The sequence below is a fragment of the Oreochromis niloticus genome, linkage group LG16, assembly GCF_001858045.2.
Source record: "Oreochromis niloticus isolate F11D_XX linkage group LG16, O_niloticus_UMD_NMBU, whole genome shotgun sequence".
Lineage (NCBI taxonomy): Eukaryota > Metazoa > Chordata > Actinopteri > Cichliformes > Cichlidae > Oreochromis > Oreochromis niloticus.
Window position 1 is genome coordinate 36,181 of NC_031987.2, and position 16,843 is coordinate 53,023.

Sequence of the window (16,843 nt, forward strand, 5' to 3'; positions counted from 1 at the left end):
AGAGGCTGATTAAAAGTCTGTTTTATAAATGTTATTCTAGAATTTTTCCAGTGTTTTTTTTAAGACTTTAATTTTATTAGATTTTTTACAAGAAACATAAAGAAAAAATAGCAAATAGAATGGTCATTCCACTCCTTAAGACAGTTAAAAAAGCAAATGTATTGAAGATGCGTACACCATCTCAACAGAAACAGAGTGCAAAATATAACATAAATAAATGATGATGCCAATAGTTCACATAAACCTGATTACAGCTGTTGTAATTAATCACGAGCTTAACTACTTAAGCTGACCTGTATATGAAAAATAGTTGGCCCATTTATCAGTTTAATCATCCGATCTCGAATTTTTCCAGTGTTTAAATAAATGATTAAGAAGTAAACACTATTCCTGATGTCAGATAAACACTCCATCTTTCACTTTATTTAACATGTTCAGAAACACGTGATGTTCGATGTCTTTACAACAACCTGTGAATCACTTCAGTATCACTTTGTTCTTACAGCACATTATGAACGTAGTTATAATAAACACTTTCATTAGCAGCACGTAAACATTACCAATACATCAATAAACACTTACAAACAGATGTGCTTTAGCTTGCTTTCAATACAATGTTGGAGATGTAAAGTGACCACAAACACTGCAGAAAACATGATGTTCTGATTGGCTGACATCATGTCACTAACTTCCTGTTCACAACATCTGCCATCAGCTGACCGTGTCACTTCGAAGCTGTCATTCATCAGCTTCGCCACTCTGTAAACTTACTGCAGATTCACAACAACAACAACAACAACAACCACAAAACAAACACACACAAACACACTGACACACGTTCATTTCCAGCTGGATGACAAAAGTAACATACACATTTTTCATTTTTAACTAATAAATAAACAGTAAAATAAACTCCTTAAATTACATTTCAGTTCAGTAATAAACACATTAAAAACACACAATCAATATCGGCAATCCAACACTGTCGTCAGGAAAAAAAGTTTAAAATTAATTAAAAAAAACAAACAACTTTCGATCATGTTCCTGGAATTTCCTGAATTTTATTCCTCTAGCAGCATTTTTTAAAGCTGCCATTATATTTATGGTTTGAATGAAAGACAAAGTGTGTGAGAGGATGGCTGTAATTTAAAACTCATATAATTAAAAGTTGTAACACTTTGAAAATTGTATTTAAAAATGAAAAAGAAAATGTGAGAAACATTTGTTTCATTTTAAAAAATGATTTTATACTGAGGTTTTTTATGCATCAACATAAACATAAGAACTGACAAGGCTCTAGAGTGTGACATGTGACCTAATTTCTCAGTGGTGTGACAAAAAGAATCCTAGGTCGCACCTGTGCAACCAGTCACTCAAGTAAAGAAAACAACACACATTATGCCCGTATCGTGGTCTAAACCAATCAGAGATAGTCAGGGGCAGGGGCTCTCTGATTGGTCGGGGTCCAGATATCCCTGTAGGCCTATGTGTGTGTACATTTGAAGGTGCAGGCGGATAGACAGAGGTGAGCAGCCTAGACACGATAGAAGTGGCTGTAGCTGTGGGCAATGAGAAAAGATGAAAAGAACGATTGATAACGTTTTCGTTAAGTTAAGGCCTGATCCGTCTGAAATTCATAGCGAGAGCTCTGACACGGAGCCATCAACCTCTCAGGTTATGTCTAACATTGGTCTAGAGACGGCATCAGATAATGAGCCACATATGATGGACTCAGAGCAGACTGACAGTAAAAGGGAAAAGTGTATACGTTGGGAAGGGAGCGGCTTGACTAGTTTCCCTGGCTAAGATACAGTAAAGCTGACAACATGATGCACTGCATTTACTGTGGTGAGTGTGGAGAGACCGTGGCCGGCAATACTGCATTTGTGACTGGAGCTAATATGTTTCAAAATGAAACGCTGAAAAAGCACAGTATATTCAGAAAACACATTATATGCTGTGATAAATGCACTGGCCAACTTTCCCCTCCTCGTCAGAGGAGGCCGATGTGATGATTAAGTTTAACATCGCCTACGATATTCCCAAAGAAGATGTTCCGTTCACTAAGTTCAAGTCCAAAATAATTCTTCACAAGAAAAATGGCTTGAAGGTGAACCCCACGTACAGTAATGATGTCACGGCTGCCCAGGTTACAGGTGTCATCGCAGACACATGGGAAAAAAGGGGGAAAAGGCCAGATTACAGGAGTTGGCCATCTGAGGGCCATGTGACTGCAATGGAGGAGGGTCCATAAGATATAAAGCTGTTCAGATACTGAGATGTTCATTTTGAAGCCTGTGAGACACTTTGAGGTCTTTTTAATTTACATTTTCTTTTTATTGAATATATCTTGAGATGTTTTAAGTTTAAATTTCAGCTCAGTGAAGCACTTTTAAACACATTTTTTCAGTAACAAATAAAGAACTTTGTGTTGACAAGATTGTTAGCAATTTAAAAAAAAAGTAAATGAACATGTAAAACTGTGGTGTTAGGCAATGCGGTTAAAAAATTTGGATGCACCTAACTTTTGTGCTGGTGCACCTAAGAAAAAAAGTTAGGCGGACCAGTGCAGCCGTGGCAAAAAGTTAGTCTAGAGCCCTGACTGATTTTAGTATCATTGTTATGTGTGTTTTTATTTGTGTGACCCCTCCCACCAGAGGATGTGGGTGTGGGTTTTTCTCTCTCCTCCCTCCCAGGGTTGTGTGTGGGTATATCTTGACAGCCGAGTTGTTTGCTTGGATTCCTGTTCCCAGATTGGACAGCAAGCTCTGGTCTCCACACCACGTGTGTTTCTAAAGGTAACTTTGAGTGTTCTCTGTGTGAAACTCCTGAGTCAAAAAGTTCATTAGTGAGTAAAGTAAGTGAACTTGTGTGTGTGGCGTTGTGAGACCTAATCAAGCTCGTTGTAAATAGTTATTAATAGTTTTGTAAATTAGACAACCTGGCAGCCTGATAGGAATAAGAAGCCTTTTCTGTTGAAATCTGTTTTCTCTTGTTTGAGTGGGACCTTGGGTTAGAAATGTATCTGTTGTTTGACTTTCATTTTCGGCAGGGAACATTACGGACCTTTAAGGGCCTTTTTTTGTTATTTTGGCGTGGCTCACTGCCGAAGTCAACAAACAGCTGTGTAGAGTTTAGACTGCTAAAAGTTTTTGTCCTTTTCTTGGGTGGAGTCGGAATCAGGGAGCAGCATTTCCAGATTACCCCTAGGTTTTGGACAATAACACTTTTTAAAGATTATAATAAACTCTTATTTAATTAATTTCAAACGAGGAATTCTGCACCTCTGTGAAAAATCTGTTTGCTTTAAATCTGAGAGTTGAATGCCATAAACATGATGAGTAAACACTAACAGGTTTACAGACTCAGATTCAGACTCACATTTTAAACTTTAGGGGAGCAGGTTTAGCTCATAGCTAAAGGAGACCATACGCAGCGACCAGGTGGAACTGACCCGAGAGCCTTTGCTGCATCCTTCCTCTCTTTCTCCACTGTGCTGTGTAATAAAGGCAACAGAGACCCAAAAATCTAAAAATGTCATTTAGTTAAAAAAAAAAAAAAAGATAAAATATTAACTTTTCTTAGCGGTAATTCTTTGAAGATATTTGATTGTTTGAGAATAAAGAACAACAACAAAAATTCAGAAAACAGTCAGAGAGAGCATCTGCGTTAGGGTGGAATGTTTGTTAAGCTGGCAAGGCTGTTAAGGTGGATTGTTTAAGGTGGAATGGCTGTTAAGGCAGAACATTGTGGGGTGTGGTTCCAGTATAGGCAGAGTTGTGAAAACAGGAGAGTCCAAAGATCCACAGAAAAGGAAACTGACCCAGAGTCATCTGCTACCTGTGGAGAACGGGAGTAATTAAAAAAATGACTCAGAAAGAAGTTAACAAACTGATTGATTAAACAGTTAATTCAGGGTTTCAACATCAAATATTAAACATACTCTGACCCGGGAGAAAGAGTTTGTTCCTACTCAGTTTTCTCAAACTTTTTTTTTTATCAGCGTAGATAAAATAATTATAGTGGGTGATTTTAATATCCATGTAGATGCTGGAAATTACACGATCATTTTGTCATGGTCCTGAGTCTGTTGACTCAGTGTTTTGTGTTTCTTTATGCTTTTGTTTATTCTGATTGTGTTTTCCATTAAGATTTGCCATTTGTTAGGTTTCTGTTCTGTGCCTGCCCTGGTCCCACTTTCCGTGTTCCCCCTGTCTGTCCATGATGTCATTATGTCTGCTTATGAGTCTGCCTGTGTTAAGTTCTGTGTCTCGTCTGGATCTCTGTGTCTGTCGTGTGCTTCCTGTTTTATTTTGTAGGTCTGTGTCTTATGTCAGTGTAATCAGCGTCAGCCGTGTCTCCCAGCTGTTTCCTCTTCGCTCCGTTCACCTCTTGTATTTAATGTCTGTGTCTTCCCCTACTCGTTGTCGCGTCGTACCCTCACGTTAACTGTGTGTTCCGTCTGCTAGCCTAGCTTAGCCTGTCTGCTTAGTTTGTTTTTGTATTCTCAGTTTGGTTAAGTTTCTGTTCTGTTACTATCCGGCAATAAAGCTGAGTGTTTTGAGTTTATGTCTGCCTCCGAGTCCTGCATTTTGGGTCCTTCCTCCCTGCCTGCTTGCACACAGCCATGACACATTTAATCACACTTTAGATTTGTTCTGACATATGGCATTGAAAATGTTATCTTCTTTGGCCTTGTGCCAACACAGTACAGAGCAGCTACCTGAAGACTACCCCACAGAGATCGATTATCTTGTTAATAATTTTACATCTTCACTCTGTATAGCTTCTCACTAACTCAGAAGATCATTAACCCCATTCCTACAAAACTGCTCAATGAAGTCCTGCCATTAATTAATGCTTCAATCTTAAACATGATCAACCTATCTCTGATAATCAGCTGTGTACCACAGGCCTTCAAGCTGGCTATAAAACCGTTACTTTTATACTGCTCACCATAGTATTTATTACACTGATTTGAACGTGCTGTAGGTATTAATGGTACTATGCTGCAGTGGTTTGAAACCATCCATCCATCTATCTACAAGTTTACTGTGTTATGTTGTATTACTTGCAGACTCAAGCATCCTTGAAATGGTAAATCGCTGGTCCAGTGTTCCAGGACTGGGGCAAAAACCGCCCATCAGTCCATCTGTATCTGATGCTCAAATAACAGATGTGCTCTCTTTCCCAGCACCCTGGCATAGACTTTCCTGGGAGGGCTGAGGAGTGTGATCCCTGCCCCCCCCGTAGTTGGAGCACACCCTCCAGTCCCCCTTCATAAAGATGGGAACCACCAAAACAGCCCTACAGCATCCAGAGCCTTCAGGAACTCAGGGCAAACCTCTTCCACCCCAGGAGTTCTGCCACCACGGAGTTGTTTAACTGCCTCAGTGGCCTCACTCCCGGTGATGGACAACTCACCCCCCCTTGTACACAGACTCTGCTTTCTTTACAGATAACTTGTCAGTGGAATTAAGAAGGCTTTTAGCATGGCCTCTCCGAATTCCACCTAAACCCAGGTTTTTGCTTCAGCCACTGCCCGACCCATGATCCTCTTGGCCTGTCGTTACCTATCCCCACCAGAGAAGTGACATTCCATGTCCCAATTGCTAGTCTTGATAGCCTGGGATTAGTCCACCAGGGTTTTCTAAAAACCTTAAAAACATGATATCTAACCAGATACTTTAAATGGCGTTACCTTGGCCTCCAATAACACTGTGAGGAATTCAATTAATCTTGGATTGATGTGATGGCAGCGCGCTACTCCGGATCCTAAAAAGGTGCATTTTTGTTGTTTTTTGTTTGCTTTTCTATTGATTCTGCCCCCGTATTACACAACATGTGTGTGAAAGATTTACAAAGACTCTCATACACCCGCTACGCTCTTCTGGAATATCAATGTGAATATCAACTCTACCCAAAGATCCTATAACAAAAGAATACAATACAACTTTATTTATAGAGCACATTTAAAAACCAATGGTATACCAAAGTGCTTCACATAAAAGACAGAAAATAAGACAGAAACATGATAAATATTATAGGACCATAACAAAGTACCGAGTATGCTAACAGGTCAGTGTCACTAATACACAGGAATAGCATAAAATGCATATCAAGTAAAACATGTTAAAAGCACAAAACCATAAAAGATATGTATAAAAGGTAAAATAGAGTAAGTGTAGGGATCAGATACAAGCAGTAATTAGCAGGAAAGGCAAGGTTAAATAAATAGGTTTTTAACCGTGATTTAAATGATTGGATAGAATCAGACGCGCGGTTAGCAATAGGAAGGTTATTCCATAAATCTGGTGCAGCCAAAGCAAACGCACGGTCACCTCAAGATCTTGGCTGCACCAGGAGTAACTGAGTAGATGATCTTAGTGCTTGAGCGGGAATGTACGATCTAAAGAGTTCCATAAGGTAGCTCGGGGCTGCGTTGTTGATCATTTTAAAAGTAAGCAGCAGTATTTTAAATTGGATGCGGTATTTAATGGGTAGCCAGTGCAGGTCAGCTAGAACAGGGGTAATAGTGGCAAACCTCCCAGTTCCGGTCAGAAGGCGTGCCGCCGCATTTTGAACAGTTTGCAGTCTATGAAGAAGGGCAGAATGAAGACCGAAATAAGGGGAGTTGCAGTAATCCAGCCTAGAGGTCACAAAGGCATGAACAAGCTTTTCCAGGTCCTTATGCGGGACATAATGCCTAGCCTTGGAAATGAGACGCAGTTGGTAGAAACTAGATCTAACTACAGCAGACACTTGTTTATCAAATTTAAAAGAGTTATCCTGCAACACCCGTTAATTGCTAACAGTGTCAGAGAGGGAGCTAGTAAGGGAACCAAAGGCATCACGAAGTTGTCCGCGAGGAATATTACCATCAAATACCACGATTTCAGTTTTCTTATCATTTAAGATATGTCACGGTCCTGGGTCTGTGACCCAGTGTTTTCTGTTCTGTATTGTTAATCTTTGATTTCTTGATGTATCTTCGTTTATTCTTATGTTTTGGTTCTGTGTATCCCCTCTAGTGTAGTCAGGTCTGTGTTAAGCCCGCGTCTCTGAGTCTGTGTCTTTGCGTGTCTGAGTTTCCTGTTTTACTTTGAAAGTCTTTGTCTCATGTGAGTGTGTTCAGTTTACGCCTCCCCTGTCTCGTCAGCTCTGATTTCTCCCATGTGTGTTCCCCTCCTGTCTCCCATCCCGTGATTACTGCTGTGTGTATTTAAGCCCTGTGTGTTATCCTGCCTGTTGCCAGTTCATCTGCGTTATCTCCCTACGTCATCTTATGTTTTTCTCTCTGTGTGTCCCTGCGTCTCTGTTTCTGGCTTCAGGTTTGTTTTATGCTTAGTTTTCACATTTTAGGTTTTCTCAGTTCTGTTTTTCGCCACCCTCGCCTTTTTGTATTTTCAACCGCCACAAATAAAGCTACCTCACATCAGCAGTGCCTGCATCTTGGGTCCTTTACTAATTCCACACGGCTCACCCCGCGAGCCTTGAGAAGATGAAAGTTTCCTAAGCGCAACTCTTTGACCTCACACATGCACTCTTGAAAGCAGTGCAGAGACAGAGCAGGATCATCAGCTAGTTCAAAGTAGATCTATATATCGTCAGCATAACAGTGAAAAGCGATATTGTATTTTTCAAAGATTGCACCTAGAGGGAGCATATACAGTGAGAAAAGAACAGGGCCCAGCACAGATCCTTGACGCACGCCACAGGAGACAGGTGCAGCGGTGGAAGAGCAGGTGCCCAGGTTGACCGAGAAGGACCTAATGGAGAGGTATGATTTAAACCAATCAAGGGCAACACCTCTAATGCCTACAGTATGCTCAAGCCTCGCTAATAAGATGCTGTGATCCACCATGTCAAAGGCCGAGGATAAATCCAATAGAACTAGGATCGCAGAGCTTCCAGTATCAGCAATTAGAAGATCATTAAGGACTCTAAGCAGGGCTCTAGACTAACTTTTTGCCACGGTTGCACTGGTGTGCCTAACTGTTTTTTCTTAGGCACACCAGCACAAAAGTTAGGCGCACCCAAATTTTTCTACCGCATCTCTTCACACCGCAGTTTTACATGTGCACTTTTTTGGGGGGGAAATTGCTGTCCATACAGACAATATTGATTTGGAAATGATTAACTAACAATCTTGTCAACACAAAGTTCTTTATTTGGAGGACATTTCTACCAGAAAGATCAGTTACTGAAAAACTGCTTGTGTTTAAAGTGCGTTGGCAATATTGTAGGTTTTCTTGGCCTGGCTTTTTATAGCAGATAACCTTAAAAATTATTCTGCAATTTTGCATAATTTAAAAAAAAGTTTAAATTTCTTCAGTATATTCTTCTCCAAGGTCATTTAAGTAAAAAAAAAAAACATACAGCGCTGTAAACAACGGTAGACTGGTGGGTAATAAGCGAATGAATAATGCCGAAAACATAGATTTGAGATGGGAAACTGTTCTTGAAGTACACAGAGAGAGAGAGAGGGAGAAAGAGAGAGAGTGAGCTGTGCATGAAGTGTGATTTTATCGTGGTGGGAGCAAAACAGAAAAGTCAGAGGGAATTAATGACGACATTGATCAAATATGAAGCGTAGTTTGGATCTTCTTTTGCTGCTGATTCAGTGAATTTTGGTCGGAGAGACACAAAACCTGCAGCTCAGAATCGAGCGCAAAAAAGACGTAAACACAGCGCGGACCCGACGCATCAGAATCAGTGAGCTGTCAGCTTTCAGCCCCGACGGCGTGTCCGTGTACGGGCCGTGGGGCTGAAAGCCGAGAAAGAGAAAGCTGATTCTGATGCGTCGGTCCGCTCTGTGTTTACGTCTTTGTGTGGAGTCTGTTTATCTGTTCTCATTTGTTGTTTGGTGGTTGTTGAAATAGTTTTTGAGCTTTATCGCTTTATTCAAGCTACTCACCTCTTTCTATCCACCTGCACTTTCAACTGGATCATGGCCAATCAGAGAGGTCCCGCCCCTGACTATCTCTGATTGGTTTAGTCCATGATAGGAGCATAATGTGTGTCTGTTGTTGACCACAAGGAGACTTTCAGAGTTGCAGAGACTTTTTTTTTTTTTTTTTTACTCAAACAGTTGGTTGCACCAGTGCGACCTAGGATTTTTTTTTGTCGCGCCATTGAAAAATTTGGTCGCACTCGGTCGCACTCTAGAGCCCTGCTAAGCAACGCTGTTTCAGTGCCATGACGTGGTTTAAAGGCAGACTGGAATTTATGAATAATGTCATTCGCATCCAAATATGACTGGAGTGGTAAAAGAACTATCCTCTTGAGAATTTTAGACAGGAACGGGAACTTAGAGATCAGCCTGCAATTCACATAATAGGGCTGGGCGATATGGCCTAAAATCCATATCACGGTATAATTTGAAGCATGTGCGGTAACAATGTATATCGCGATATAGTCTTGTCTTCCGTATAACGTATTTTCCGTACTATAAGGCGCACTTAAAATCCTTTAATTTTCTCAAAAATCGACAGTGTGCCTTATGTATGAATTCTGGTTGTGCTTACTGACCTCGAACCGATTTTATGTGGTACACGGCGCACAGAAATGTGTCAAAAAATATTTTAGTACCACTTTGGTAAGCTACGAAGCCGCGCCTCTTGATGGATTGCCGGAGCATTACGGCTACCGTAGTCAGGAGCCTCGCGGAGGAATCTGGGTCCTAAACTCCGTCCGCTTCAGATCCCAAAGTCAAACAAACACTGCGGCATCACTGAGAGTTAAAAACTGTCTACATTCTTTCATCTTTAATAAAATGATCAGCGTTGCTGCTTTACCAGGTGTAACAATTAAGTTTCACATCCAGGCATCCATGAAAACAGGATTTATTAAATTTAACGGAGTTAGAAGTTAGCAGGAAGTTAGCTCGCTAGTTTCCACCTAAACATGATATAGCATGTTCTGACTGAGAGATTTCTGAAACATTCAAACGTACAGCTCTGCTATCACTTCCAACATAAATGAAGACAGAAAACTAAACAGCAGTGATGTTTGTAGGGTTACTGAAGTTGTGCTAGCTGGTATATAATGATGTGCTACGTGGTCGCTAGCAAAACAGCTACGTTAGCATAACAATAGCACAGTGAAGCTGGAGGATGAACGCTAACTTTTTTCCACTTGATAAAAGTTAACATGAGGGTTCCCGATGGTTAGGGACAAATGCAATCGCATGGCAGGATGCTGTAAACGGACCAAACTTCAGTTATGAGAACAACTGAGATAATCCATCCACAATACGAGGTTAGTCATTAATATACTGCAACAACATGGGAATAGAGCAGCTGCCAGAGAATTCAGCATTAATGAATCAATGGTACGGAAGTGGAGGAAGCGCAGTTTTTGGCTTTCCCCATATTCCACAAGTGCTTTGTCTCTTTGCTATTACTGTCACTCGGCATAATTTGCAGATGATGTTGTTTGCAGCCGCTGCAATGCTTTCGACCAAAACAGGCGCAGCTTGATGACACCATCAACATGCGCTATCGTGGTAGAGCGGTATAGTCAAAGGTCGTGTCCAAATTCATGGGCTGCATCCTCCTGAGGACGCATTTGTAGACCGATTATGTCACAGCGACGCGCCGAAGGCTGTCGAAATTCATAGACTCTTCCGAATACAGCCCACAAATGCGTCCTCCTTTTCCCCGAATTTGAAGGATGGGTCGGTTGTGTCCTTCGTGGCCCACCATATCCCAGAATTCATAGCGCGGCCCAGCCAAACTCCAGTTTCCAACAATGGCGGCCACTACTAAGTTTTAAAATTACTCTTATTAATCTTTCTAGGTCACAAAATAAACTTTTAACATATTTTCAGGCGAGAATGTGGGTGTGTAAACTTGAAATATCTGCTCAGTTTATCAAGATATCGCATATTTCCAAAAGTGCTTTGACGTTTTCAGAGACGTCTGTTACCCACCAGCTCGATAACTAGCCGGGAACTCGAGGGTCACTGAAGCCGCCGACAACGGCACAACTCCCAGCACATCATTTTCAGATCACCGCGGACTTTCGCTACTCAGGTTAAACGTAATATATAAGTCACTTAGACAACCTAAAAATGTTATTTTTTGGCTTTTTTCAGTGTTTTATTTGTTCGTGAGTAAATCGGTTTGGCTGAGATTAAAGTTATTAGATTAGATTAGATAAAATAAAACTTTATTAATCCCCCGGGTGGTTTTCACACAGCTGAAAAAACGTCAAACAGAAAACTGATTAAACAGAAGTGTGAGACGGTCAAGAATTTATGCCAGTGTCCTGTTATATTTTACATAGCAAGGAGCAGACGGCCGAATTTATTAAACTCCACCGAGACAGCAGTGACGCTAATCAGAAGGCTAGACCGTCCAATTCCACAGCCGCTTACTTCCGGCCTACCCGACCTTCTGAGGACCTGGCCCACATAGACCGCAAAGGCCGGGTCCTCAGGAGGATGCAGCCCATGAATTTGGACACGACCAAAATCTCTACCGTTGGCCAAATTAATATTGTTTCTACCGTATCCCGTTTATACCGCCCACCCCTACGAAGAAACTTTTATCTAAGAAGTGAATTAAAAATTGTTCACAAAGAGCCGGAAAGCACACCAGCGGCATATCAGGACGGGGATTGACCACAGAATTAAAAATTTTAAATAGCGTTCTGGGGCTGTGATCAAAAGACAGGATAATTTTTGATAAGAAAGCCACTTTGGCTATTTTAGCAGCAGTTTGAAATTTCGAGCGGCTGGCACGTAGGATTTCATAAGATACCTGGAGTTTATCTTTTTTCCAACTCCTCTCATCACGGCGGCAGACACGTCGTAAGGCGCGCATAGAGTCGTTTAACCAGCATTGAGAAAAGGTTCTAGGGCGCTTCATTTTAATAGGTGCAACAGTGTCAAGGATAGAGGAGCATATGGATAGCAAGGTGTTTGCAAAGTCATCAACCATATGACAGGTAGAATAATCAAAAGTAGTGGATGCAGAATTCAGGAAAGAAAAAAATTTGCCACAGTTTCAGCACTAACTATACGTAAAGGGCAAAGCAGGAACTCAGGGTACAGTTCAGTATTATCTAAGTCAACATCAAAGATGACTGGGGAGTGGTCGGAGATCGTAACATTGTTTATATCCTTGATGCAAATGTCCAAGCCATAAGAAAGGATCAAGTCAAGGGTGTGGCCCTTAGGATGGGTTGATTCATTTACCCATTGAACAAGGTTAAAAGAGTCAGTTAATGCAAGAAAGTCTTTAGCTAACGGGTCATCCTTACAGCAGACGTGTATATTAAACTCGCCAGCAATAAGAACACAGCCATATTTAAAAAGAACAGATGCTAAAAGGTCGGCAAATTCAAAGATAAAAGTCTTATTGTATTTAGGCGGGCGATAGACCACAACACACAGAGTAGCCAAAGAGTCAGTCATCTCCAGTAGCTGAGCTTCAAAGCTGGGGTATGTAGGGGAGGGTAGCTGCTGAACTTTATGTTTATTTTTAAAAACCAAAGCTAAGCCACCACCTCAGCCAGTAAGTCTCAGTGAGCTAAAAAAGGAACAGTCTGGTGGGAGAAGCTCAGAGAAGGGGATGGACTCACCAGGGCGAATCCAAGTCTCCGTTAGGAGTAAAACGTCCAGTCGAGTAGCGAGGAAAAAGTCATTTAAAAGAAAGGTCTTGTTCGCCAGTGACCTGACACTTAGTAAAACCATCCGTGTTCAGGGAGCTAGGTCACCACTGGTAGCACGTCGCAGAACGCTTAGGTTGCTGTGATGGACCCCACGTCTGGAGGACATAATCCAGGACCAAACAGGGAGGCATGCCACTGGAAGGGCTGGGTAGGCTTGAAATCCAGTGGGGCAGATCCACCAATGGCTTAGCAGTTTAGCATCAAAGCGGTCTCCGGAGGAGGGGAGAAAGCGCAGAATATCCCGGCTAGCATATGGATAATCTGTAGCCCTTGCTTTAAGGTAAGCCTCGAGGCGGACGCGAAGACCACTCCTTTTACCTCGTTTCCTGTAATGTTTCTTGTGCAGGTTGGGAAGGGGTAGGCAGGAAATACTGGTGGAGGAGTCTTGCTGTAACAGGGTGGTGTCACCCAGGTTCCAATATGGATCCGAGCGATGCAAATAAGAGAATCGGAGATTTAAAAGCGTTTGTCTGTTGTAGGTTATTAGTGCACAAAATGAGCATGAGCATAAAACCAAAAAAATAAGAAGTACTATGCCAAGGTCCAGTAAAAGGGGTAGGGAAGGTAAAAAGCAGAGCCACAGACCCGGACGAGGACGGCTTGCCATACACACCGGCGCTATCTTGAGTTCCCGTGAGTGCGCCCTCAAATTGCCTACTGCTACCATCCCTGTGAGGAGATGCCGCAAGCATCTCCTAACAGTTCCGAACCCGGAAGCGCAGCAAGCGAGGTGGTGTCCGGGCTAAGCTAAAGGCTAACCCAACCAGACTGACTGTTCCATCTATCATTCTGGCAAACGTATGCTCACTGGACAATGAACTCGATCACATCCGACAGCAGAGAGCAAAACGTCGCAAACTAAGAGACTGCTGTGTGTTTATCTTCACGGAAACGCCGCTGAATGACAACATTCTCGATTCAGCCATTCAGCTAACGTGGCTACATGCTAGCCATGTGGACAGAGATGCTGGCACAACTGGAAAAGCACGCCGAAATCTTAGAAATATGATATCTAACCAGATTCTTACTCTGGATGGCATTACCTTGGCCTCCAGTAATGCTGTGAGGAACCTTGGAGTCATTTTTGACCAGGACATGTCCTTCAATGCACATATTAAACAAATATGTAAGACTGCTTTCTTCCAGTTGTGCAACATCTCTAAAATTAGAAATATCCTGTCTCAGAGTGATGCTGAAAAACTAGTTCATGCATTTATTACTTCCAGGCTGGACTACTGTAATTCATTATTATCAGGATGTCCTAAAAACTCCCTGAAAAGCCTTCAGTTAATCCAAAATGCTGCAGCAAGAGTCCTGACAGGGACTAGAAAGAGAGAGCAGATTTCTCCTGTATTGGCTTCCCTAATTGGCTTCCTGTTAAATCCAGAATGCAAAATCCTGCTCCTCACATACAAGGTCTTAAATAATCAGACCCCATCTTATCTTAATGACCTTGTAGTACCATATCACCCCATTAGAGCACTTCGCTCTCACACTGCAGGCCTACTTGTTGTTCCTAGAGTATTTAAAAGTAGAATGGGAGGCAGAGCCTTCAGTTTTCAGTCCCCTCTTCTGTGGAACCAGCTTCCAGTTTGGATTCAGGAGACAGACACTCTCTCTACTTATGCTGCAATAGGTGCCCACATAGCAAAATTGGTGTGGCCCCGATCTGGCCCACACAATGTGCTTACACATGGCCCACATACTGCAAAGAATGATGGCCCTTTGGTGGTCCACGTGTCAGCCTTATGTGTACTTTAATCAAGCCATGTAATAACAACATGTGCCGGAACATAATAGTGAAAAAGTAACATGACGAAACTCTGTTCAGACAGTGAATGGACTGATTCTTGTATAGCGCTTTTCTACTCTCCCGGATTACTCAAAGTGCTCTATACAAAATGCCACATTCACCCAACCACACACTTTCTCTTAACTGAGTGCTTCCTAACTACATTCATACACATTCACACCCTTGACATGCAGACTGGAGGAGCCAGGGATCGAACCAGTAACGCTCCGATCAGTAGGTGACCTGCTCTACCTCCTGAGCTACAGACACCCACTGGCAAAGATGAGTAAACCGTCACTAGGTTTTGGATAAAGTGTACACTCACAAACCTGCCAAATCTGCATTTGAAACATTGGCTACCATAGCAGTATACAGGGAGTGCAGAATTATTAGGCAAATGAGTATTTTGTCCACATCATCCTCTTCATGCACGTTGTCTTACTCCAAGCTGTATAGGCTCGAAAGCCTACTGCCAATTAAGCATATTAGGTGATGTGCATCTCTGTAATGAGAAGGGGTGTGGTCTAATGACATCAACACCCTATATCAGGTGTGCATAATTATTAGGCAACTTCCTTTCCTTTGGCAAAATGGGTCAAAAGAAGGACTTGACAGGCTCAGAAAAGTCAAAACTAGTGAGATATCTTGCAGAGGGATGCAGCAGTCTTAAAATTGCAAAGCTTCTGAAGCGTGATCATCAAACAATCAAGCGTTTCATTCAAAATAGTCAACAGGGTCGCAAGAAGCGTGTGGAAAAACCAAGGCGCAAAATAACTGCCCATGAACTGAGAAAAGTCAAGCGTGCAGCTGCCAAGATGCCACTTGCCACCAGTTTGGCCATATTTCAGAGCTGCAACATCACTGGAGTGCCCAAAAGCACAAGGTGTGCAATACTCAGAGACATGGCCAAGGTAAGAAAGGCTGAAAGACGACCACCACTGAACAAGACACACAAGCTGAAACGTCAAGACTGGGCCAAGAAATATCTCAAGACTGATTTTTCTAAGGTTTTATGGACTGATGAAATGAGAGTGAGTCTTGATGGGCCAGATGGATGGGCCCGTGGCTGGATTGGTAAAGGGCAGAGAGCTCCAGTCCCACTCAGACGCCAGCAAGGTGGAGGTGGAGTACTGGTTTGGGCTGGTATCATCAAAGATGAGCTTGTGGGGCCTTTTCGGGTTGAGGATGGAGTCAAGCTCAACTCCCAGTCCTACTGCCAGTTTCTGGAAGACACCTTCTTCAAGCAGTGGTACAGGAAGAAGTCTGCATCCTTCAAGAAAAACATGATTTTCATGCAGGACAATGCTCCATCACACGCGTCCAAGTACTCCACAGCGTGGCTGGCAAGAAAGGGTATAAAAGAAGAAAAACTAATGACATGGCCTCCTTGTTCACCTGATCTGAACCCCATTGAGAACCTGTGGTCCATCATCAAATGTGAGATTTACAAGGAGGGAAAACAGTACACCTCTCTGAACAGTGTCTGGGAGGCTGTGGTTGCTGCTGCACGCAATGTTGATGGTGAACAGATCAAAACACTGACAGAATCCATGGATGGCAGGCTTTTGAGTGTCCTTGCAAAGAAAGGTGGCTATATTGGTCGCTGATTTGTTTTTGTTTTGTTTTTGAATGTCAGAAATGTATATTTGTGAATGTGGAGATGTTATATTGGTTTCACTGGTAAAAATAAATAATTGAAATGGGTATATATTTGTTTTTTGTTAAGTTGCCTAATAATTATGCACAGTAATAGTCACCTGCACACACAGATATCCCCCTAAAATAGCTAAAACTACAAACAAACTAAAAACTACTTCCAAAAACATTCAGCTTTGATATTAATGAGTTTTTTGGGTTCATTGAGAACATGGTTGTTGCTCAATAATAAAATTATTCCTCAAAAATACAACTTGCCTAATAATTCTGCACTCCCTGTAGTATTGCAACATGGCATTTGGGTCTTCTAACTAAAATAGGAAAATAGGAACATAAACAGTGCCATCTACGCCAGGCCTGGCCCATATCTGGATGACATACCACTTACCATGCCAGAAGTCAACCAGCAGTGCCGGCTTGATACCAGATCCGGGCCAGACCTGCTTGCTATGTGGGTGTAGGCTGCCGGGGGATTCCCAGGATGCACTGGGTGTTTCTTCTTCAGTCACCTTTTTCACTCACCCTGTGTTTATACACCTCTCTGCATTTAATCATTAGATATTATTAATCTCTGGCTCTCTCCCACAGCATGTCTTTTATCCTTTTTTCCTTCACTCAAATATAGAAAAGCTCCCAAGCATTTTATTTAATGAGCTGTAATAAAACAGATCAGTTTGACAAGCAGTGCTGACAGAAATAAAGTTGTGGCTGAAGCTA

General features: G+C 42.1%; 1 protein-coding gene across 2 annotated transcripts in view; it reads right to left on the reverse strand.

Moving 5' to 3' along the window:
* Positions 1-53: 53 nt before the first annotated feature.
* LOC100696313 (kinesin heavy chain) overlaps positions 54-16,843 on the reverse strand; it is a 59,854-nt gene continuing 43,064 nt past the window's right edge. The window contains exon 26 of one of the 2 annotated variants that reach the window (XM_005463379.4): positions 54-3,840. The gene's annotated coding sequence lies outside the window, so the exon portion shown is untranslated. Of the gene's footprint in view, positions 3,841-11,367; positions 13,067-16,843 lie in introns of those variants that run through there. The other variant, XM_019355864.2, reaches the window with a different exon arrangement.